Here is a 24,907-nt window from a genome sequence, read left to right as displayed (position 1 = left end):
GCAGCACGGTTGACTCTTGAACAATGTGACTCTGCACTCCCCCCGCCCCCCCCCCCACCAGCCCCCGGGCAGTTGAAAACTTTTTACTCCCCCAAAACCTAACTACAAATAGCCTGCTGTTGACGGGAGGCTTTACTAATAACATAAACAGGTTACATGTATTGCATACTGTATTCTTACAATAAGGTAGAGAAAAGAAAATGTTATTAAGAAAATCATAAGGAAGGAAAATACATTTATAGTATTGTACTCTACTTATCAATCCTGTAAGTTTACGTCCTGTTTATAAGATGTATCGTCAGTACCTCCATCCATGTTGTCTTATGTGATACAAAATACTCTAGATATTATGTGTATAATTAACACTAGACATCAAAAATGAAAAGATAATACGAAAAATTCATATTTACAGGTATAACTAATCATGTATTGAAAATGAAGACGTGGCAGTATGATTGCGTTCTGGTAGGCTAGTGTAATTGATACAATTACTTCATGGCAGCCTAGCCTATACATTAATGAATGAATCATTATAAAATTTTTATGGCATACAGTCATAATCATAATACAGTATTGGAAACATCGTTGCATTTTTTAAAAAACCACTTACCTGTGATGATAGGCTGATATGCAGTTTCTCCAATCATAAGAGAAGAGGCATACTGTACAGTAATACAATTCTTTGAAAGCAAATTATAAAACAGTAAGAAAACTAACACACTTAATTTTATGTTAAGTATCACTCACCTTCTGCCTGTGTAATGGTAGGCTATCCACTTCAATACAAGTCTTGCATACAATGTTTTACATGATGAATACTCTGATGATGATGAAGGTGATGATGATGACACAAAGACATCTCATACAGTTCTTGCCATACAGTTATTAGATTTTCACACGAAAACACTCACAACGTACCCAACAGATGAGTTTATTAACTGTATGGCGTGATGATTATTTACTACTCACTGAGTGGAAGTGGATCATCATAAAGGTCTTCATCCTCATCATCTTCATGTTGAGTAGGCTGAGGAGGACGAAGAAGAGGAGGGGTTGATCTTGCTGTCTCAGGGGCGGCAGAGATGGAAGAGGTAGAGGAGGTGGAAGGGGAGGCAGGAGAAGCAGGCACACTCGGTGTAACTTCATGGAAATACATTGTAATTTCTGTCCGACAATTTTACTTTTTCCTTTCTCTAAAGAGGTTTCTGTATGGGACAAATCCTCCTTCCACCATTTGCTTTAGTTTCACTGGCCGTGTCATAGAAGGGTCCATGTCATACAAGAAGTCAAAAGCAGTCCTGAGTAATCATAACCCTCCTGCCAGACTGTCTAATGTCAATTTGTTTTCTGGCACTGTTTTTTCTAGTCCTGTTTCTCACTGTCTGGCTCTGGATCGGAACCACTCATCTCCATCCCAAGTTGTGTTCTGTTAATTCCTCTGCTGTAGTGCCTATTAGCTCTTGGATTTCTCCAAGATCATCTCTTGGAACCCTTCACCCCCCACCTTTTTTGCCATATCCAAAGTCTCTTTCATGATTTCCTCAATTGGCTTTGTTGTAAATCCTGTGAAGTCACGCACAACATCTGGACACAGTTTTCTTCAGGAATCTGTTGTTTTGAGCGTGATGGCTTTCACAGCTTTTTCTATAACAACAATGGCATCTTCAGCGGTATAATCCTTCCAGACTTTTTTGGTGTTCTAGCGGCATTCTCTTCTATAGTGTTGACAGTCTTTTCCATAGAGTACCATGTGCGATGAGCTTTAAAGGTCCTTATGACCACCTGATCTACAAGCTGAATTAGAGATGTTGTTTGGGGACAAGTAGACCACTTTGACACCTTTGGTATTGAACCCGTGGGCTTCTGGGTAGCCAAGGGCATCGTCCAATATCAAAAGAACTTTAAAAGGCTGTCCCTTACTGGCAAGGTACTTCCTGACTTCAGGGACAAAGCATTGATGGGACCAATGCAAAAAAAGGGTTTTTGTTGTCCAGGTCTTCTCGTTGTACAACCAAAAGATTGGCAGCTGGTGTTTATCTTTTCCCTCCAAGCCTGGGGGGTTATCAGCTCTATAGATAAGGGCAGTCCTGATCAAAAACCCAACTGCATTTGCACAAAACAGTGGTTAGTCCATCCCTTCCTGCCTTACTTAAATCCAGGCACTAGGTTCTCTTCCTTACTAATGAATGTCCTTTGTGGCATATTCCCTCCCCCCCCCCCCCCCCCACACCGAACAGGGCACTTTCATCTGCATTAAAAACCTGTTCAGGTAGATCTTTCTCCTCAGTGATTTTCTTAATAGCGTCTGGGAACTCTTGGTCGGCAGAAGCTGCTTCTCCTGTTATCTTGACATTTTTAAAGCCAAACCTCTTTCTCAGATTATCAGACCATCCTTTGCTGGCATTAAATTCTCCACCTTTAAATCCTTCACCATCCTTTTGCTTTAGGTTGTCATATACAGTAATGACTTTGTTTTTCTCCAGTCATATTAGAGTCTATGGGTAGGCCTTGCTTATAAGCAATTCTGCACACATAAAAGCTACATTTTCAATATGAGATAAAAAGATATTTTTGCAAAAAGTGCAAGGTATAGCTGCAGGTCCAGCTTCATGAATTTTTCTCTTCCTTCCTTCCTTCCTTCCTTCCTTCCTTCCTTCCTTCCTCCCTTCCTCCCTCCCTCCCTCCCTCCCTCCCTCCCTCCCTCCCTCCCTCCCTTCCACAGTGGTCCTTATGCTGGATTCATTCATCTTGAAATGGTGGCGCCTGCAGCTACAAACTTAAATCTACGATACAAATCAAGCAATTCAAATTTTCTTGTAATGTCATGACTTTCCTTTGCTTCTTGGGGGCATTTCCAGCAGCACTAATGGCACTTTGTATGGGTCCCATGGTGTTACTCAGGGTTTATGGTATCATACTAAACACGAGAAATACCCAAGAACCACAGGGGATCACTGTTTACTGAAATACACAGTTTGGGAGGGATAAACACACATTATCCCAGGACATAATTAGTGTCACATGTTGTTTTAAGCAGATACTCTGGACCCTTGAACTCAGTGTAATAGCAACAGGAGACACATAGGGAATTATTACCGTAGAACAATATGTACTATGCAGTTATGATGTAATACTGCATCTTTACATTTGTTCACATTTCTCTTGACTGTGAATGGTGCTATGCATGTTCTGTAAGTGTGTGTGTACATAAGTTTTGATGAATTTTAACCTTTAATGATTTGCATATATTTTATGGTAGTAAATGATAAAATAGACTAGTATCTACATATATTGTATGCATTCTTGACTTACCTAACTTGAGATATTTCTAGGCTACACGGTTTGTCTGTGAATTTTTTCAAATTGTCACCTATATCCAAAACATTTTCCAATATTTGTTGGGGAAAAAAAACCATTTATAAGTGGACCCACACAGTTCAAACCTGTGTTGCTCCAGAGTCAGCAGTACTTTCAACAAATCACAGATTTTACCAATGATCTGGGTTTGTAAATGTGTATATTAGTTTCTGCAAAAAAAAAAACGATTAAACTTCAGTCGTCTAAAATATCCCATCAGGAAAAATCAAAATGATCTAAGTGACGGCAAATCCCTAATCATTTCAAACAGCAAAAATAATTTTGTCTTAATGATTATTTTGTCTTTTTGTAACCAGATATTTGCAGTATGGCATAATAAACTCTTGATTTCTCTCTGTGTTGCAAATTAACAGGTTTCACCACAGATAAGGAGTTAAATCTGTATTGTGAACACCAAACAGGCTTCCCCAAACTTTAAGATGTTGAATAGTATTTTGTTCTGGTTTGTCTCAAGAGAATGGGACAACAATAAACGGGCAAAGAGTCTAGCCAAAAATTAAATAAATAAATAAAAAAAGAGGAGGAGACAATTATATTGGAAGGATTCACAGAGCCCTCAGTTATTTTTTCTTAAATTGCAAAACCTGTATCTCCTACTTTTAAGGGATCATTGAAACTTTTGTTAGCATTTTAGTAAATTGAAAGAAAAACAGTAACTCAACTCGGATTGCTTGTATTGCTGAAGAGGAGAGAATCACATAACTTATTTACTTACTTTCAGACATAAATTCTTTAAAATCCATGTGTCTGAAGGAAGTTTTTTGTCTGAATGAGATACTCCAGAATGATATCTATGTAGAAGATTTCTCTAAGGCCATGTGGATTTTATACATAATACATTGTAAAGTTGCTTTTTGGGGGGAAATGGTGATTTTAACATTCTGTTTCACTCACGTGAGCATTTCTGTGAATGGACTTATCTGATGGACAGTGTTACTAATTCTTGTTTGTTTGTGAATCGGCCACATTGCCTAAATCATTTTTGAGATTTTTCATATTCAGATCCTGAGCGTGTGATTGAAATCTTGTCAGGGCCAAGAGATTTATCGGTACCTAAAATAAAATTTTAAAAAATTTAAGTAGGTAACAGTCAAGGCAATTTACCAAGGGTTCAGTTCTGAAGTCTGGCATTTACTGTGCAGTAATTATAGAATATAATTTTAAAAATACACTGAGTGTCCCCAGATACATAGTACTTAAGCACTATGTATGATATTTCCATTTTTCTTTTTACATTGTTGGATCTTATTCCACTCAGCAAATAGGAAGGAGAAAAGGGAAGAAAAATCTGTTTAAATTCTAGAACAAAGTACAAATACAATGCTGGGGGTTCTTGCTATAATTTTTCTGAATTGAAAAGCCTTATGTGTTTGGGAGTGTGTGTGTATGCATGCAGATATATTTAGAGGCTTGGGATGGGGGCAAGAGAGGGTGAAAGAGAAATCAGATAGATTTCAAGAACTATGAATATTGGAAGTTTCACTGAATGTGAACAGACATCAACAAGATGGCCACATGTGGAGGAAAAATGTAAAACCAAAGGAACACATCAAAGTGAATCACTGAGAAGCAGGAAGGGAGTATTTAGAATGTTGTTATGTATATGTACTTTCACTCTTTGTGTCTTTGTTAATGTTGTAATTAGGGAAAATATTGACTTAAAATCAATTGTCTACATTTAGAATTAATCACAGAATCATATCTAAGATTAATTTTTAGTTCAGAAAGAGCTTTCCAGTGGTAGTTTCCTATTGCTGCTGTAACAAATTACTGCAAGTAATTTGGAAGAAAATAACGCTCTTTTCTTCCAGTTCTGTGGGTCAGAAGTCCAAGAGGAGCTCTCACTGGGCTAAAAATGCAGCATCAGCAGGCCCATATTCCTTCTGGAGGATCTAGGGGAGAATGTTTCCTTACCTTTTCTAGTTCCTAGAGGCCGCTTAGATTCATTGGTTCGTGGCTCCTTCACCACTTTCAAAGCCATGTTTGTAGCAGTTTTTCTCCGTTCCTGACCTCTCCTCCCATCATCACATCTTTCTGTGGCTCTGACCCTTCTTTTTTTTTTAATGGATTTATTTTTGGCTGTGTTGGGTCTTTGTTGCTGTGCGCGGGCTTTCTCTAGTTGCGGCAAGCGGGGGCTACTCTTCGTTGTGGTGCGATGGCTTCTCATTGTGGTGGCTTCTCTTGTTGCTGAGCACAGGCCCTAAGTGTGCAGGCTTCAGTAGTTGTGGCTCGCGACCTCTAGAATGCAGGCTCAGTAGTTGTGCGTGCGGGCTTAGTTGCTCCGCGGCATGTGGGATCTTCCCAGACCAGGGCTCGAACCCGTGTGTCCCCTGGATTGGCAGGTGGATTCTTAACCACTATGCCACCAGGGAAGCCCTCCAGACCCTTCTTTATCTGTCTTAAAAGGGCCCTTATGATTATACTGGGCCCGCCTAGGTAATCCAGGATAATCTCCTTGTCTCAAGATCCTTAATCACATTTGTAGAGTCTCTTTTGCCTATAAGTTAACATAGGCACAGAGTCCAGCAACTAGGATGTGGGCATCTTTTTTTTTTTTTTGGCATGTGGTGGGGGCAGGGCAGCAGCTGTGGGGGCATCATATATCCCACAATATCTTATACCCCTTTTTTTCTCTCATTGTACCCAAATATCATCCCTCGTAGCCATCATCACTTTCTATCTTTCACATTAGACTCTATGAGAGTTGAGGACTTTCGGGGTTAGTTGACTCTTTTATTACCCCAGTGTGTGGTGCAGTGGCTGTCATACAGCAAGCCCTCTGAAATCCATCTTGAATGGACAGCCAAAATATATCCACATCCCAGATGTCTTGATTCCCAGCCAGAGGCTTTATCTAAAACATCATAATGCTGCTTTTTTGATTATTATTACTATTGTATTACAAATATTATTCTGAAAGTAGTTCCTATAGATTTTTAATTATTTTTGGCCACGTTGGGTCTTCGTTGCCGCCTGTGGGCTTTTCTCTAGTTGCGGTGAGCGGAGGCCTCTCCTCGTTGCAGTGCGCGGGCTTCTCGTGGCAGTTGCGTCTCTTGTTGTAGAGCAGGGGCTCTCTGTAGTTGCTGCACGTGGGCTCAGTAGTTGTGGCTCGTGGGCTCTAGAGCGCAGGCTCAGTAGTTGTGGCGCATGGGCTTAGTTGCTCTGCTGCATGTGGGATCTTTGTGGACCAGGGCTCGAACCCGTGCCCCCTGCACTGGCAGGCGGATTCTTAACCCCTGTGCCACCAGGGAAGCCCAGTTCCCATAGATTGGCTTTATACCTAAACTAAATAAAATGCCTTCTCAGCTTTAGCACAACTAAGAAGGTGCTGCGTGCTCACATGTAATCTGCATCAAGTATTCTCAGCTTCAGATTGTAGTTAAACTGGATCATGACCCATGCTAGAGAATTTAGTCAGTTAGTCCTATTTTTACTGCTCATAGTTAATCAAGGAAAGAGAAAACATGCCGTGTTAAAGAAATTGCTGTTTTGTTTTGGAAAACATATTTTGAAAACTGTTGAAAAAAATGAAGAGAATCACTTTTTTTAACGTATTTAATTAGTTTAGATACTATTAAAGTATGCAAAATAATATATTTGGAGCTATTTCAAGTTTTAGGAAAATACGCTCCTGCTATATATCTGTAGTAAAACAATTTTTATCTGAAAGGTTAGTCTAAGAAGATTGAAATTCCTTTAACTCAGGAGAGAAAAAATGACATGCTGCATCCACAGGTTGCCATGGTTTCAGTTTAGCAAAAAAAAAAAAAAAAAAAAAGAAATTGGAAGGTCACCAATAAGTTCTGAGTATATTCTTTTTTTACAGAAAGCAGTCATATCAATGTTGTGTAAAATCCTAACAAGATTTGGAACAATACAGGCACTTTGAAAATTACAAAACCATTAATCAATACATATTAAGCTGACATTACCTTCTAGTGTCACAGCCTTTTAGCTGCTGATGGGGATCCAGTTAAGAAATAAGATTACGACTCCTTTCTTGAGGTTTTCACATGCTATTTTTTCAGAAAATAAAGTAGACAATAAGTCATCATTCGTATTACTTCTCAACTACTACCAATTTAAGAGGTTGATATTCAAGCTGAAAAATGTTTCCCTTTCCCTGTATCAAAATCCTGTACAGTCACTTTCAGGCAAATAATGCAGAAGACCCCTTGATTGCAAGGAAGAACACCCCATTTGAGCTAGATTAAAGAACAAAAGAGAATTTTTTTTCTTAAATTTTTTATTTTATTTACTTTTTTATACAGTAGGTTCTTATTAGTCATCAATTTTGTACACATCAGTGTATACATGTCAATCCTAGTCGCCCAATTCATCACACCACCATCCCCACCCCTCCACAGTTTTCCCGCCTTGGTGTCCATACATTTGTTCTCAACATCTGTGTCTCAACTTCTGCCCTGCCAACTGGTTCATTTGTACCATTTTCTAGGTTCCACATACATGCGGTAATATACGATATTTGTTTCTCTCTTTCTGACTTACTTAACTCTGTATGACAGTCTCTAGAAGCATCCATGTCTCAACAAATGACCCAATTTTGTTCCTTTTTATGGCTGAGTAATATTCCATTGTATTCCAAGATGTACCACATCTTCTTTATCCATTCGTCTGTTGATGGGCATTTAGGTTGCTTCCACGACTTGGCTATTGTAAATAGTGCTGCAATGGACATTGGAGTGCATGTTGTGTCTTTTTGAATTATGGTTTTCTCTGGCTATATGCCCAGTAGTGGGATTGCTGGATCATATGGTAATTCTATTTTTAGTTTTTTAAGGGACCTCCATACTGTTCTCCATAGTGGCTGTATCAATTTACATTCCCACCAACAGTGCAAGAGGGTTCCCTTTTCTCCACACCCTCTGCAGCATTTGTTGTTTGTAGATTTTCTGATGATGCCCATTCTAACTGGTGTGAGGTGATACCTCACTGTAGTGTTGATTTGCATTTCTCTAATAATTAGTGATGTTGAGCAGTTTTTCATGTGCTTCTTGGCCATCTGTATGTCTTCTTTGGAGAAATGTCTATTTAGGTCTTCTGCCCATTTTTGGATTGGGTTGTTTGTTTCTTTAATATTGAGCTGCATGAGCTCTTTATAAATTTTGGAGATTAATCCTTTGTCCGTTGATTCGTTTGCAAACGTTTTCTTCCATTCTGAGGGTTGCTTTTTCGTCTTGTTTATGGTTTCCTTTGCTGTGCAAAAGCTTTTAAGTTTCATTAGACCCCATTTGTTTATTTTTGTTTTTATTTCCATTACTATGGAGGTGGATCAAAAAAGATCTTTCTGTGATTCATGTGAAAAAGTGTTCTTCCTAAGTTTTCCTCTGAGAGTTTTATAGTGTCCGATCTTACATTTAGTTCTCTAATCCATTTTGAGTTTATTTTTGTGTTTGGTGTTAGGGAATGTTCTAATTTCATTCTTTTACATGTAGCTGTCCAGTTTTCCCAGCACCACTTATTGAAGAGACTGTCTTTTCTCCATTGTATATCCTTGCCTCCTTTGTCATAGATTAGTTGATCATAGGTGTGTGGGTTTATCTTGGAACTTTCTATCTTGCTCCCTTGATCTGTGTTTCTCTTTTTGTGCCAGTACCATATTGTCTTGACTTCTGTAGTTTTGTAGTGTAGTCTGACAACAGGGAGTCTGATTCCTCCAGCTCCGTCTTTTTCCCTCAAGACTGCTTTGTCTATTCGGGATCTTTTGTGTCTCCATACAAATTTAAACATTTTTTGTTCTAGTTCTCTAAAAAATGCCATTGGTAATTTGATATGGATTGCATTGAATCTGTAGGTTGCTTTGGGTAGTATAGTCATTTTCACAATATTAATCCTTCCAATCCAAGAACATGGTATATCCCTCCATCTGCTTGTATCATCTTTAATGTCTTTCATCAGTGTCTTATAGTGTTCTATAAGAAATACAGGTCTTTTGTCTCCCTAGGTAGGTTTATTCCTAGGTATTTTATTCTTTTTGTTGCAGTGGTAAATGGGAGTGTTTCCTTAATTTCTCTTTCAGATTTTTTATCATTAGTGTATAGGAATGCAAGAGATTTCTGTGCATTAATTTTGTATCCTGCAACGTTACCAAATTCATTGATTAGCTCTAGTAGTTTTCTAGTGGCATTTTTACGATTCTCTATGTATAGTATCATGTCATCTGCAAACAGTGACAGTTTTAGTTCTTCTTTTCCAAGTTGTGTTCCTTTTTCTTCTCTGATTGCCATGGCTAGGACTTCCAAAACTATGTTTAATAATAGTGGTGAGAGTGGACATCCTTGTCTTGTTCCTGATCTTAGAGGAAATGCTTTCAGTTTTTCACCATTGAGAATGCTGTTTGCTGTGGGTTTTTCGTATATGGCCTTTATTATGTTGAGGTAGGTTCCCTCTATGCCCACTTTCTGGAGAGTTTTTATCATAAATGGGTGTTGAAATTTATCAAAAGGTCATAGCAGGTATCTGATATACATTGAGTAATAAACAGTATCTATTATGTGTATTATTATACTAAACTATTTGTGTGCCTTGTATATGACTATAGTTTAGGTATTATGTCTACTTAAAATAACTAGGTTGTTTCTTTGATATGGCAGGGAAATTTCAAATTATGTAATCTGGCTGTATATGAAGAACATACAAGCCAAAAAATGAAGCTCATAATATTTTCACACTGAATCTACATTAATCTGAGTCATCAAATACAGATGCATGCTCATTTAATACTACAAATACTACTTTCCAATTACATTCGTCTCTAGCTAATCTCAAAAAATATCTAATATTAAAGTCTTGATAAGCTGAAATCACATTTTATTGATTTGAAAACAAATACAAATAAGATTTTGAGGTTCTAGTATTGCTTGATAATAAATCGTTCTTTACAGAAGAACCGATCGAAATTCAATTCCAAATTAAACTATAATTACATCTCTAGTATTATTAAGGTATCAGTCTTGGTTAATGACAATTTCCTTGAGATAAGATCTGACCATTTATTTTCCTAATCTGCTTGATGCACAGAGATTTTCGCAGTACACACAGAAACTCTGATAAAACCGTCTCTTTACAGCAGTATAGAATTGGAGAGTGAAGTGATTCTAGAGGGTGTTATTCTTTGTTTCCTTCCTTTTAAATAAAGTTGTAGATAGGATAAATCCTCTAGCATTACACATTGCAGGACTCCGTGCTGAGCATTTTACAAAACTCTCATTCATAAGAAATAACTATTTCAGGCAACCTGTACTTAAAGTTGAAGAGAATTAAGTGGGATTATATACTTTGTTATCCTAAAAGTTTAAAAATGTTTTCAGAGTTTATTTTGTAAAGACCATTGAGGTGCAATGTGTCTGAAGAAGGATAGTAAGGAAAACTTCCAGTGATTCTATTAGCGTAAATTTTCTAGCCTCAATTAATTAGCACTTCATTTAAAAATCATTTTTGTGGATATTGTTAATAAACAGCTCAAATATAACAACCCATCATCTATGTTCGCATGGAGTCTTTCACTGGACTACTGTCATTATTACAATATTAATACATTGAGTAGATTTTCATGATAAGCACTCATGGCCATAGCTTGAAAGAATGAGAGCAAAACAGAAAAAAGAAAAATCTGTAAAGCAGGTGGATGGGCAGTAATTGATTTATCGGAATAATTCGATTACAGAAATCTGCCTTTCTGGGTTCAGTGGCAGAGTGTTACGTTCAGGCCAGAGACTGAGAAAGTCCATTGGGAAATTGACCTGCTCAAAAGGAGAGAGTCCTCTGGGAAACTGACCTGCTCAAAAGGAGAGATAATGCCACCAGGATTTCCCTAAGAAATCCCTATTCATAAGGATCTAAGATAAGCTTAGATTTGCTAAGTTTCTTCCACATACTTAGAGTTTTAGTCTCTCAATTATAAGTGTAGGCAGATGCCCAAGTATTCCTGGCAAGTTTCACCATAGAATATGATTAACTGGAAAGAAAAAAATCAGAAGTGGAGGAAGTCAAAAAATAAAACAAAAACAGCAAAGAAAAAAAACAGGAACTATAACTTAGAGGAACAGACACTATATAGGGAGAAGAAAATTTCAGTATCTACAGAGATAGAAAATGCCACATTCATGATATTTGGTCAGAATGTTATAAAAAATGAAATCTTCAAAAACAATAAAAGAGTTACTGTTTCTCACTTCCAAACCCATCCTTCTATACTCTGCTTTGTGATGGTGGAACAGGGACTCTGTAAACTCTGTTTCTGCTTTACCAGCTGTTCCAGGTTAGATTTTGTCACTAAGGTGGGGGGGGGTGAGAGGGAGGCTGTGAGGCTGGGACAAGGACAGAGGACTTATTCCCATTTGCTTCCCCAAAATGCTTCTCCACCCCAGCAGCATCGCTTTCTTCTAATAGCAACGTCTAGATAAGTACGGTTGGCAGCTTTTTTTCCAACATTGGCAAAACTAGCTTCATCATGCCCTCCCACATCAGAGGTATCAGTGCTCGTCTACTGGAGCCCCTCCTCAGATGTCACGGTCACAGGCCCAGAAGGCCCTTCCTCTGAATTCAGAGACACCAGCACCAATGTACTAGTATCTTCTCAGAAATCAGAGTATCAGTTCCAGGACACCCCTCTTGTATATTTCTAGGCTTTAATTATTTCAACCTCTTACCTTTGTTCCTTTAGCACTAGGGTGGTGGCCACTTCCTGCCATCACTAATTTTGTGAGCTTTCTTCTTTAAATTTAATTAAATTAATTAATTTTAATTGAAGTATAGTTGACTTACAGTGTTGTGTTAATTACTGCTGTACAGCAAAGTGACTCAGTTATATATACATTCTTTTCCACATTGTTTTCCATTATGGTTCCAATATCACAGGATTTTGAATATAGTTCCCTGTGCTATACCGTAAGACCTTGTTGTTTATCCATTCTATATATACCAGTTTGCCTCTGCTAATCCCAAACTTCCAATCCATCCTTCTTCCACCCCACTACCCCTTGGCAACCACTAGTCTATTCTCTATTTCTGTGATTCTGTTTCACAGATAGATTCATTTGTGTCATATTTTAGATTCCACATATAGGTGATACATGGTATTTGTCTTTCTGACTTACTTTACTGAGCATGAAAATCTCTAGTTGCATCCATGTTGCTGCAAATGCCATTACTTTTTTTTATGGCTGAGTAATGTTCCCTTGTATGTACCACATCTCCTTTACCCATTCATCTGTTGATGGACATTTAGGTTGTTTCCATGTCTTGGCTATTGTGGATAGTGCTATGAACATTGGGGTACATATATCTTTTTAAATTATAGTTTTGTCTGGATATATATGCCCAGTAGTGGGATTAACCTTTCAGTTACCTAGTCAACAAACAACAAATTGGCTATAAGTTTATTGGCTAGGTAATTTTTTTTCTACTAAATTCTCTCCTTTCAAAAAAGGAGAGAATTTCTTTCTCCTCAAAGGACTCTGACTGACACTACATAATTAGGAGAAATGAAAATCTCAGTGAATAGATTGGAAGGTAAAATTCTGTAAATCTTCAAAAGGAAAGAAATTAGGAAATTAGCAGATTGTTCCAGGAAGCCTAATGGTTGAATAATAAGCATCCTAGAAAGAGAAAACAAAAATCCGTGGAAAGAAATAAGCAAATATTTCAAGAAAATTTCCCAGAACTCGAGTATGTGAATTTCCAGATCACAAGAATCCACTGAGTGCCTAGCACAGTAGATGAAAACAGACTCCCTCCAAATAACATAATGGTGAAATTTCAGAATACTAGAGCCAAAAAGAAGTTCCCATAAGATTTCCCAGAAGAAAAATGAATGTCACATGCAAAGGATCTGTAATCAGAATAGCTTTGGACACCTCAACAGTGACACAAGAACAAAGAGACATTGGAGCAATATGTTAAAAAATATAATTAATCAAGCACATGAGATGAAAAAAATATTTTTCAGACAATCAAAAATCTCAAAAATACACCTCATATACCTTTAAAAAAAGTAACTTTGTAAAGGATGACCTCCAGCCTCACAAGCCAGTAAGTAAGGAAAGGGGAAGAAATGGCCTTCAGAAAACAGGAGGCACAACACAGGAAGGGCTCAAAGGGAGTTTCCAGATTGGTCAGGAAGGGAAGTTAGAGGGTTACAAGTGTGCAGTAGGCGTAAAGAGCACCCGTCCAGATTAAAGCATGATAATATTTACTCTAAATACCAATGTAACTAAAATTTGTGCTATAGCGATAATGGGTGTTTGAAAGAAGGAAAACACACGAATGACAATGTGAAGAGCTGTTCTGTCACTTACAGAAGATGAAAACAATAGTAGCCTCCCTCGTGTTACATGTATGTGTGCATGCACGTGTGTGTGTTTTCTCCGAATTCATCTGTATGGTTTTCAGGGAAGATATAGAACTAAGTGGCAACTGTATTTACGCTGAAACTTGAAGTTTGGTAATAATATTTGAATTAAAATAGCCATATGCACATCATGTGGAAATATAGAGATATAAAATTCCAGATTAAGCAGCCGAAAGATGCAAAAGTATTTGCCTTTAGAACAGAGGAATTGGGAGATTGGTGAGGGATGGGACACTGTTATTCTATTTTTTTTGAAATTGAAGTATAGTTGACATACAATATTATATCAGTTCCAGGTGTACAACATAGTGATTTGACATTTATATACATTACAAATTGCCATGATAAGTCTAGTAACCATCTGTCAACATACAAAGTTATTGCAACATTATTGACTATATTCCCTACTCTGTATATTACATCTCTGTGACTTACTTATTTATACCTGGAGGTATGTGCCTCTTAAGCCCCTTCACCTATTTTACCCCTGCCCCTCTCCACTTTGGCAACCATCAGTTTCTTCTCTGTATCTGCGTCTTTTTCTGTTTTGTTTTATTGGTCCATTTGTTTTGTTTTTTAGATTCCACATATAAGTGAAATCATTGTATTTTATTTTTAACTGTAGTCACATTTAATTTGTTAAAGTATGTGTGCTCTTTGATAAAATAAAGAATTTAACAATACCAATCTTACAGGTCAAGTTAGTTTATTTTATTAACCTATAATGGGTTTTATTTATTTCTGGGCAAAAGCTGTGGGTCTTTTCTACAGGTTTTAAAAATGTCCAAGTGAAAAAAATATTTAACCACCAAGATGCTTTATCTGCCTGAAGATAAACAGAAATTTCCAGAAGTTCAAACAAAATACTAGATCATTTACTGGATCAGTATCTGATGTAAAATGTTCTTTTAATAAAAGTTCAAGCGAATGAACAGGTAATGCCACACTTTATTCACAGTATGGCTTGATCATTGTTCATGATTCATTTCTCTATGCATTGGGAAAGTGGAAATAATGTTAATTGACTGACTAGCTGCCAAACAGTTCTTATTCTCAATAGAGTAAGATTCCTTGTATTTTAAAAATGTACATTTATAAAGACATGAAATAGATTCATTAAGATTAAGATTCAATAATTTACTCAATTTTTGGAGAGAATGGACTAAGTATCTTTGTAGACATTATTCTCAAATGAAAGGATGAAAAGAAAAGTAAATGTCACTCCTGCCTACCAGTGATTCATGGTATATTGTTTAACAACAAACAAATAACAATTTACACAAAACAGTTCCGTTACCTTCACTTCACAGGTTCTAGTATACTTAGCTATTTAATAATCTGTCAGAAGTCAAATAATTTTTAAGTGACAACATTGGGGTTTGAACTTAGACTTACTTTGCTCCAAAGTTTACTTTCAACAAGAGAAGGTTACCTGTATCATTCTCAGAAATAATTGTTTCACAAATTTATCGATTGCTAACAGATGTTGTTCTTCTAAGATTAACTCTATATGTGTTACTATTTAACATTTTCAACAAGGTTAATACAATTAAGTGTATAGATAAAGGTTTGATTATTCCTGAAATCCAAGAGGATTATGTTTTGCATGTTCCTATGAGGAAGAATACCAGTGCCAGCATCTGGAGCACAATGCAAATCCCGTGCCTTTCATGTTTAAACCCTCATTAGACAAAATTTCTATTTTCTAGGTATTCTAAACAATTGAGAGTAGCTTAGAATTTTAGAACCTAAAAGTTTAACATGATATAATCTAACTGCAAATCTTATTAGTTGGGGAGAAAAGAGTCTAGAGACATTAAGTGACTAATGAAAGATCAGAGCTTCTGTAAGGGCAGTTTTTGGATTAAATCCACAGGTGCTAACACCCAGTCCTGTGCTATTTGGACTGGAGGCGCTGAAAAGGAACATTGAAGAATCACCATCAAGACTCTGTTTTCATTATGTTACATTGCTGGCTTTTGTTTCCTAATGATTTTCTTATAAAATCTTTATAAAAATGACCGGTGAAGGCCTATATTTATTCTTTTAGAAAATTTGTATGTTGCAGTCAGTGAGTAAATAATAGGTATTCTCGAAAAGTAAGACGAGTAAAAGTGGACTATTTTTAAAACTCTAATAAACTGTGTGAATACTATGCAGAATTAAGGAACAGTTAATTAGCTATACATAGAGCCCAAGAATAAATCATAAAATAGGGCATATTAAGAAAATGTGACACACAGTAAGAAATACAAAATAATATTATAATGTGATTATTAAAATGCATAAACAATAATATATTATTCAAGTGTACATATGTTAGGATATAACTCATTCTAGTGAGTACCCTTGGTGGTGCTATATGGAGGGAGGAAGTGAGAGGGGAAATTAGGATAAATGGACAAACATCAAGTCATATTAAAAAAGTGAAATAAGCTAAGGGTGGGGACCTTGCACAGCCTGCTAATCTGATAAATAGGATTAACAGAATTCCCTGAATCTAAAGTTCAAAAAGTAAATAAAAAAAAAAATTTGTTGAGGGACTTCCCTGGTGGTGCAGTGGTTAAGACTCCTCCTGCCAATGCAGGGGACACGGGTTTGAGCCCTGGTCGGGGAAGATCCCACATGCCGCGGAGCAACTAAGCCCGTGAGCCACAACTACTGAGCACGCGCGCCTAGAGCCTGTGCTCTGCAACAAGAGAAGCCACCGCAATGAGAAGCCTGCGCAGCGCAACTCAGAGCCAAAAATAAATTAATTAATTAATTTAAAAATTTGTTGATAATCTCTATTATAATGGAGTTATTTCTTAAAAGGTAACTTACAAGTATGGGTGATTAATACAATCCTACACAATTCATAAATAGAAGAAAAACTTAGGAATGTCGTGACATTTAGAAGAATGATTTTATAAAAAAACTGTTTTCTAGGTTTATTGAGATAAAATCAACATATAACATGGTATAAGTTTAAGGTGTACAAAGTGGCGATATTTGATACACATGTATATTGAGAAATGTTTACCACAGTAAAGTTCTTTAACACATCCTCCTTTTCACATAATTACCATTTTGTTGTTATGGTGAGAACATTTAAGATCTTTACTGCAAATTTCAGGCATACGGTGTAGTATTGTTAGTTATAGTCATCACGCTATACATTAGATCCCTGGAACTTACTCATCTTGAAACGGAAAGTTTGTACCCTTTGACCGACATTATGCTATAAAAAACTTTTAAGAAATTTTATAGGACCCAGATAATTTAACATCCTGAAAATTTGGAACAGTTGCTAAATCTTCAGTGAGAATATCTGGTTGTATTCTGAAAATTTATTTTCAACATTTTTATGGTGTGATTAATTACATCACTATTATGTCACTGATGTTTTAAGTTTTGCTTTTCCACGCTGCCATTGTTAATTTCATAGTGCCAATAAATGAAATATATATTATTAAACATTTTTGCTATCACACTTTGCTATCTCTTAGAACTTAAGAATATTCATGCAAACGAAGGTAGCATTGGTGATAAAGTATTCTTTATATTGGAAGACCTAGCACTTTATAGGGACTATGCATCACATGTTGGCTATTAGATAAATCAGTAATTTAAGTTTTGATAGGACAGCTTTTGCATAAATACATAAGATCCTGATGATAATATGGAAACCAAAGTTAAAATAATCTTGAACATTTAGGTATTTTGGTTGAGTCTTGACAGGATAGTTGACTTCATATTCCAGGTAGCTACGGCAAGCCCTATATACTTCATATTCAAGTAGTGGTTGTATCAATTAGCACGCTTTTGGACACATGTAACAGAATACCCAACTAATAGTGACAAAATTAGTTATTAATATGGTGCAATATTGGTGAGAGCTAACTGGACACTTGGAATGGGCACCAGTCTGGCATGTCATTTAGACTCTCAGAGCCTCATTGTGTTTATGTGAAAAGTAATGATGTTAGATTACACAAATTCTTACTTTCAAATATACTTTAAAATCATGTAATTCCAATTGCATTCTAATGGCATTAGCCATTTATAGGGATGTTTTAAGGTTATGTTTCTGACTAACCTTAATTGAGGGGAATTAAAGCAAAGCAGGAGGAAAGTTCTGTTTCAGAATTGTCCTACAGAGTATGGTTCTGATTTGAGTGGGGAAGCAGGAAATTAACTAATGAGAGAGGAGTTACCACCTGTGATGTAACAACATTGGGGAAAAGAGAAAACTTTGCTCACAAGGCCATGATGGGTGAGGATAGGAGAAGCATGAGAAGGTTGTTTGCCCCTCTCAGGTTTTAAAAATGAGTCTGGGTACATCCTTGTTTTTCGTATGAGGAGTTGCAACAGTCTTCAACACCTAATGACATTCTTCATACGAATAGGATCATCAATCAGTCAAAAATGACTACTACATTTTTCCTTTTTTGTCTACAGCTACATAATACATTTTTTTTCATACCTTTTGTTAAAAGATGGCTAATTTCGTTGATATAAGCAAAGGAGAACTGAAACACTATCTGCGCAGGTAACTTAGATCAAGATAGAAGTCATTCTGAAAATGATATATAAAAATTCATTTGAAATAGTTTCCATTTCTGTGGACAGTTAATGAAAGGGAAACTGATACGTTATATGCTAGATTCTCTTATTTTACAGTCACTGGGAACAGCTTTGCTCTAATTCATTCATTCTCCCTCTCTCTCTCTATATATATATATGGAGAGAGTATCTATATCTATATATATAGAGAGAGACATAAATAGATATAGGAGTGTGTGTACAGGTACACATACCAGACAAATGTAATTACCAATTAATAAATAAAATTATTTGAATATTATTATTTCAAATTATTTTAATTATATGAAAGTTTTTAAAATATTAGTTTATCATTTATTCATTTTAATTGATTAATGGATCTGTATGATTTATAAGCTTACATTTTTCAAGTTGGGACAAAAATATACAAGAGTTTTATCAGTTCATAATTATTAAGTGGAAAGATAAATAAAATTACAAACATAAGCATGTTTCATAAAGTTTCTTATTGTCCTTGCTAATGATGGACATTAAGTTCATCTGGTCTTTCAGTGCTGGTACCAAGACACAATAAAATATCCTTATTTAAAAGTCAGAGAATTGTAATTAATTTTAATCATTCTGTTTACAGGATGCTAGTTAGAAAGTACTTAAAAATTACAGGTTTTAACAAATGAAATACACTTTAGATTCGTAGAGAGTACATATTTATACACCAATGTTACGTTACTCGGTAGATTAAACTCGTAGGTCCTGAGCCACATGCTGTGATGATGGATTTAACACTTCATAATGAGCGCTAAGTAATATTTACTGTGTATCCGCATTTGCATTAAGTCGCTTTATATTAGAGAAATAAGAACCGTATGCTGAGTTTATTAGGGTAGTATTAGGTTTAAGACCTCCAGACTTTTCCCCATCTGTTAACTGAAATAACTTTTACTTTTGAAAGCAGACCAAAATTAATGTAGTTAAATTAAGCTCCTTGTTTCATAGCCATAGAATTTATTTTACATTTTACATTTTCTGTCTCTGTGGGAGTTGGAGAGTATGCAGAGGTAATGATGTCTTTATTAAACTACTTGACTCTATTCAAGAAAAACTAAATATGTTTAATGAAAAGTATTTTGTAAATTAAAGACAAACAAGGCAAGAAAACTGGAAAAGTTGCTCAAGCACCTAATTAATAAATCTTATATAGCATCTGTTTTTCATTTGTATATAAATAACATTTCTAAAGAAAATAAGAATCAAGGTTATTATTTCTGTCCTGAGCTCATTTCAGCACTTTTTTTTTGTTGTTGTTTTTTGCGGTATGCGGGTCCTCACTGTTGTGGCCTCTCCCGTCCCAGAGCACAGGCTCCGGATGCGCGGGATCAGCGGCCATGGTTCACGGGCCCAGCCGCTCCGCGGCATGTGGGATCCTCCCAGACCGGGGCACGAACCTGCGTCCCCTGCATCGGCAGGCGGAATCCCAACCACTGCGCCACCAGGGAAGACCCAGCACTTATTTTTTAATCATTTAATTCATTTCTGGTTAAGGAAAATTGCAGAGTCTCTTTATAGAGAGTGCTGACAGCTAAATTGAGGGTAACCGTTTTTAAGACATGTATGTCCAATTGAATTATCATATTAACTACTTTTTATCACAGTTGAATATGTGTGAATCCTGGGCTACTACAATTAATTCCTACAGAAAGGTCAAGTGTGGCCAGATACTGGCCATCAAAAATGCTGTCTCTCTATTAATGCCCTAAATCTTTATCTTTATCATTCCTATTTAGTGGAAAATATCTTTCCTGTAATAGCTACAAAAAACATTTGACCTACCTTTATATTTGTTGTTGTTTGACAGTCTTCAATTTCCTAGCTTTATCCCTATTAACGTAGACCACTCATAGTCTATATATACATACACACACACACACGTATATATATATATATATATATATATGTATAGTTTTTTAAGTATCAAAACTAACTAGCTGCAGGCAAGCTTGTGAACCTGGTGAATGTCTTTCAGTGACTTATTTTCCCCTTTATTCGTTTTTCTTGATTTCTCTGATCTCTGAAGCCATCTTTTTTTCTCTTTTACCTCTAACAAAATCTACTCCAATAAAATACCTGTCTACCAAATCATTTTTATACTTAAGGTCATAATGTCTGTGGATTAACTTTACTTTAAACAAGAAGAAGAATTAGTAGTACCTGATTCTAATAATGAAATTTCAGGATTGGGGGACTGGTCATTGAGATCTTTTGAAGAGTAGAAGAGCTACTTAAACCTTATCATGAGGGTAGTTTCTTATCCATTCTGTGGAAGGAATATGTTTTAAATGAGAAAAAACAGCACAGTGACAGAGTGTGAAGTCACTATGCTTATATCTTTCCCTTATTTGTAAAATATTTAAAGAAAATGTTGATCTCATTTGTAAAGGCAATATCAACAGAACCATCATAAAGAATTAAATATATTAGACTGCATGAGTTGTCAAGTCAAAATTCAGTCATTTTGCTCAAATTGCATGAAATGGGATCAGTCAACTCTTTATTACATATGGCCTTTATATTTACAGATTTTACTAATAATTGTGCTATTGTTAAAGCACGTAAGAAGCTTGGAATATAAGAACGTTCCCCATTTTACCAGTTTTTAAGTGAAGGTTATAGAGAAATTGAATGAATTAAGGAAGAGCTGATCTGTAGAGAACAGATATGAAAAATTTTTAAATGATTTGAGGAAATTGATGGTAAATGATAATTAAATGTGTTTAAGAAATAAAATTAGGGTAATTGACATCACAACAAGTCTTCTAAATCCTAACTCTGGGAAAGTTTTCTTTTATTAATACTTCTAATATTCAGGTTTTATTCTTTGTTTCTTTTGTGTTTTTATTTTTTGTTTTTAGTGTTTTTCTAATTTTTGATTTTTATTTTTTTTTATACGGCATGTTCTTATTAGTCATCAATTTTATACACATAAGTGTATACATGTCAAACCCAATCGCCCAATTCAGCACACCACCATCCCCACCCCACCACAGGTTTCCCCCCTTGGTGTCCATACGTTTGTTCTCTACATCTGTGTCTCAATTTCTGCCCTGCAAACCAGTTCATATGTACCATTTTTCTAGGTTCCACATACATGCATTAATATACGATATCTGTTTTTCTCTTTCTGACTTACTTCACTCTGTAAGACAGTCTCTAGATCCATCCACGTCTCAACAAATGACTCAATTTTGTTCCTTTTTATGGCTGAGGAATATTCCATTGTATATATGTACCACATCTTCTTTATCCCTACGACTGTCAATGGGCATTTAGGCTGCTTCCGTGACCTGGCTATTGTAAATAGTGCTGCAGTGAATATTAGGGTGCATGTGTGCCCAGTAGTGGGATTGCTGGATCATATGGTAATTCTATTTTTAGTTTTTAAGGAACCTCCATACTGTTCTCCACAGTGGCTGTATCAATTTACATTCCCACCAACAGTGCAAGAGGGTTCCCTTTTCTCCACACCCTCTCCAGCATTTATTGTTTCTAGATCTTTTGATGATGGCCATTCTGACTGGTGTGAGATGATATCTCATTGTAGTTTTGATTTGCATTTCTCTAATGATTAATGAAGTTGAGCATTCTTTCATGTGTTTGTTGGCAGTCTGTATATCTTCTTTGGAGAAATGTCTATTTAGGTCTTCTGTCCACTTTTGGATTGGGTTGTTTGTTTTTTTGTTATTGAGCTGCATGAGCTGCTTGTAAATTTTGGAGATTAATGCTTTGTCAGTTGCTCCATTTGCAAATATTTTCTCCCATTCTGAGGGTTGTCTTTTGGTCTTGTTAATGGTTTGCTTTGCTTTGCTTTGCTTCAAAAGCTTTGAAGTTTCATTAGGTCCCATTTGTTTATTTTTGTTTTTATTTCCATTTCTCTAGGAGGTGGGTCAAAAAAGATCTTGCTGTGATGTATGTCATAGAGTATTCTGCCTATGTTTTTCTCTAAGAGTTTGATACTTTCTGGCCTTACCCTTAGGTCTTTAATCCATTTTGAGCTTATTTTTGTGTATGGTGTTAGGTAGTGTTCTAATCTTATACTTCTACATATGCCTATCCAGTTCTCCCAGCACCACTTACTGAAGAGGCTGTCCTTTCCCCACTGTACATTCATTCCTGCCTGTTTTAGTAAAGATAAGGTGACCGTATGTGTGTGGGTTTATCTCTGGGCTTTCTATCCTGTTCCATTGATCTATATTTCTGTTTTTGTGCCCGTACCATACTGTCCTGATTACTGTAGCTTTGTAGTATAGTGTGAAGTCTGGGAGCCTGATTCCTCCAGCTCCGGTTTTCGTTCTCAAGATTGCTTTGGCTATTCGGGGTATTTTGTGTTTCCATACAAATTGTGAAATTTTTTGTTCTATTTCTGTGAAAAATGCCAGTGGTAGTTTGATAGGGATTGCATTGAATCTGTAGATTGATTGCTTTGGGTAGTAGAGTCATCTTCACAGTGTTGATTCTTCCAATCCAAGAACATGGTATATCTGTCCGTCTTATTTGTATCATCTTTAATTTCTTTCGTCAGTGTTTTATAATTTTCTGCATACAGGTCTTTTGTCTGCTTAGCTAGGTTTATTCCTAGATATTTTATTGTTTTTGTTGCAGTGGTAAATGGGAGTGTTTTCTTGATTTCACTTTCAGATTTTTCGTCATTAGTGTATAGGAATGCCAGAGATTTTTGTGCATTAATTTTGTATCCTGCTACTTTACCAAATTCATTGATTAGCTCTAGTAGTTTTCTGATGGAATCTTTAGGAAAATCTGTGTATAGTATCACGTGATTTGCAAACAGTGACAGGTTTACTTCTTCTTTTCCGTTTTGGATTCCTTTTATTTCCTTTTCTTCTCTGATTGCTGTGGCTAAAACTTCCAAAACTGTTGAATAAGAGTGGTGAGAGTGGGCAACCTTGTCTTGTTCCTGATCTTAGCGGAAATGCTTTCAGTTTTTCAACATTGAGGATGATGTTAGCTGTGGGTTTGTCATATATGGCCTTTATTATGTTGAGGAAAGTTCCCTCTATGCCTACTTTCGGGAGGGTTTTTATCATAAATGGGTGTTGAATTTTGTTGAAAGCTTTCTCTGCATCTATTGAGATGACCATATGGTTTTTCTCCTTCAAATTGTTAATATGGTGTATCACATTGATTGATTTGCATATATTGAAGAATCCTTGCATTCCTAGAACAAACTCCACTTGATCATGGTGTATGATCCTTTTAATGTGCTGTTGGATTCTGTCTGCTAGTATTTTGTTGAGGATTTTTGCATCTGTGTTCATCAGTGATATTGGCCTGTAGTTTTCTTTCTTTGTGACATCTTCATCTGGTTTTGGTATCAGGGTGATGGTGGCCTCATAGATGAGTTTGGGAGTGTTCCTCCCTCTGCTATATTTTGGAAGAGTTTGAAAAGGATAGCTGTTAGCTCTTCTCTAAATGTTTGATAGAATTCGCCTTTGAAGCCATCTGGTCCTGGGCTTTTGTTTGTTGGAAGACATTTAATCACAGTTTCAATTTCAGTGCTTGTGACTGGTCTGTTCATATTTTCTATTTCTTCCTGATTCAGTCTTGGCAGGTTGTGCATTTCTAAGAATTTGTTCATTTCTTCCAGGTTGTCCATTCTGTTGGCATAGAGTTGCTTGTAGTAATCTCTCATGATCTTTTGTATTTTGGCAGTGTCAGTTGTTACTTCTCCTTTTTCATTTCCAATTCTATTGATTTGAGTCTTCTCTCTTTTTTTCTTCATGAGTCTGTCTAATGGTTTATCAGTTATGTTTATCTTCTCAAAGAACCAGCTTTTAGTTTTATTGATCTTTGCTATTGTTTCCTTCATTTGTTTTTCATTTATTTCTGATCTGATCTTTATGATTTCTTTCCTTCTGCTAACTTTGGGGGGTTTTTTGTTCTTCTTTCTCTAATTGCTTTAGGTGCAAAGTTAGGTTGTTTATTTGAGATGTCTCCTGTTTCTTAAGGTAGGATTGTATTGCTATAAACTTCCCTCTTAGAACTGCTTTTGCTGCATCCCATAGGTTTTGGGTCGTCATGTCTCCATTGTCATTTGTTTCTTGGTATTTTTTGATTTCCTCTTTGATTTCTTCAGTGATCAGTTCGTTATTAAGTAGTGTGTTGTTTAGCTCCCATGTGTTTGTATTTTTTTTTAACAGATCTTTTCCTGTAATTAATATCTAGTCTCATAGCATTGTGGTCAGAAAAGATACTTGAAACGATTTCAGTTTTCTTAAATTTACCAAGGCTTGATTTGTGACCCAAGATATGATCTATCCTGGAGAATGTTCCATGAGCACTTGAGAAAAACGTGCATTCTGTTGTTTTTGGATGGAATGTCCTATAAATATCAATTAAGTCCATCTTGTTTAATGTATCATTTAAAGCTTGTGTTTCCTTATTTATTTTAATTTTGGATGATGTGTCCATTGGTGAAAGTGGGGTGTTAAAGTCCCCTACTATGAATGTGTTACTGTCGAATTCCCCTTTTATGGTTGTTAGTATTGGCCTTATGTATTGAGGTACTCCTATGTTGGGTGCATAAATATTTACAATTGT

The sequence above is a fragment of the Phocoena phocoena genome, chromosome X, assembly GCF_963924675.1.
Source record: "Phocoena phocoena chromosome X, mPhoPho1.1, whole genome shotgun sequence".
Taxonomy (NCBI): Eukaryota; Metazoa; Chordata; class Mammalia; order Artiodactyla; family Phocoenidae; genus Phocoena; species Phocoena phocoena.
Note: the sequence above shows the minus strand (reverse complement) of the source record.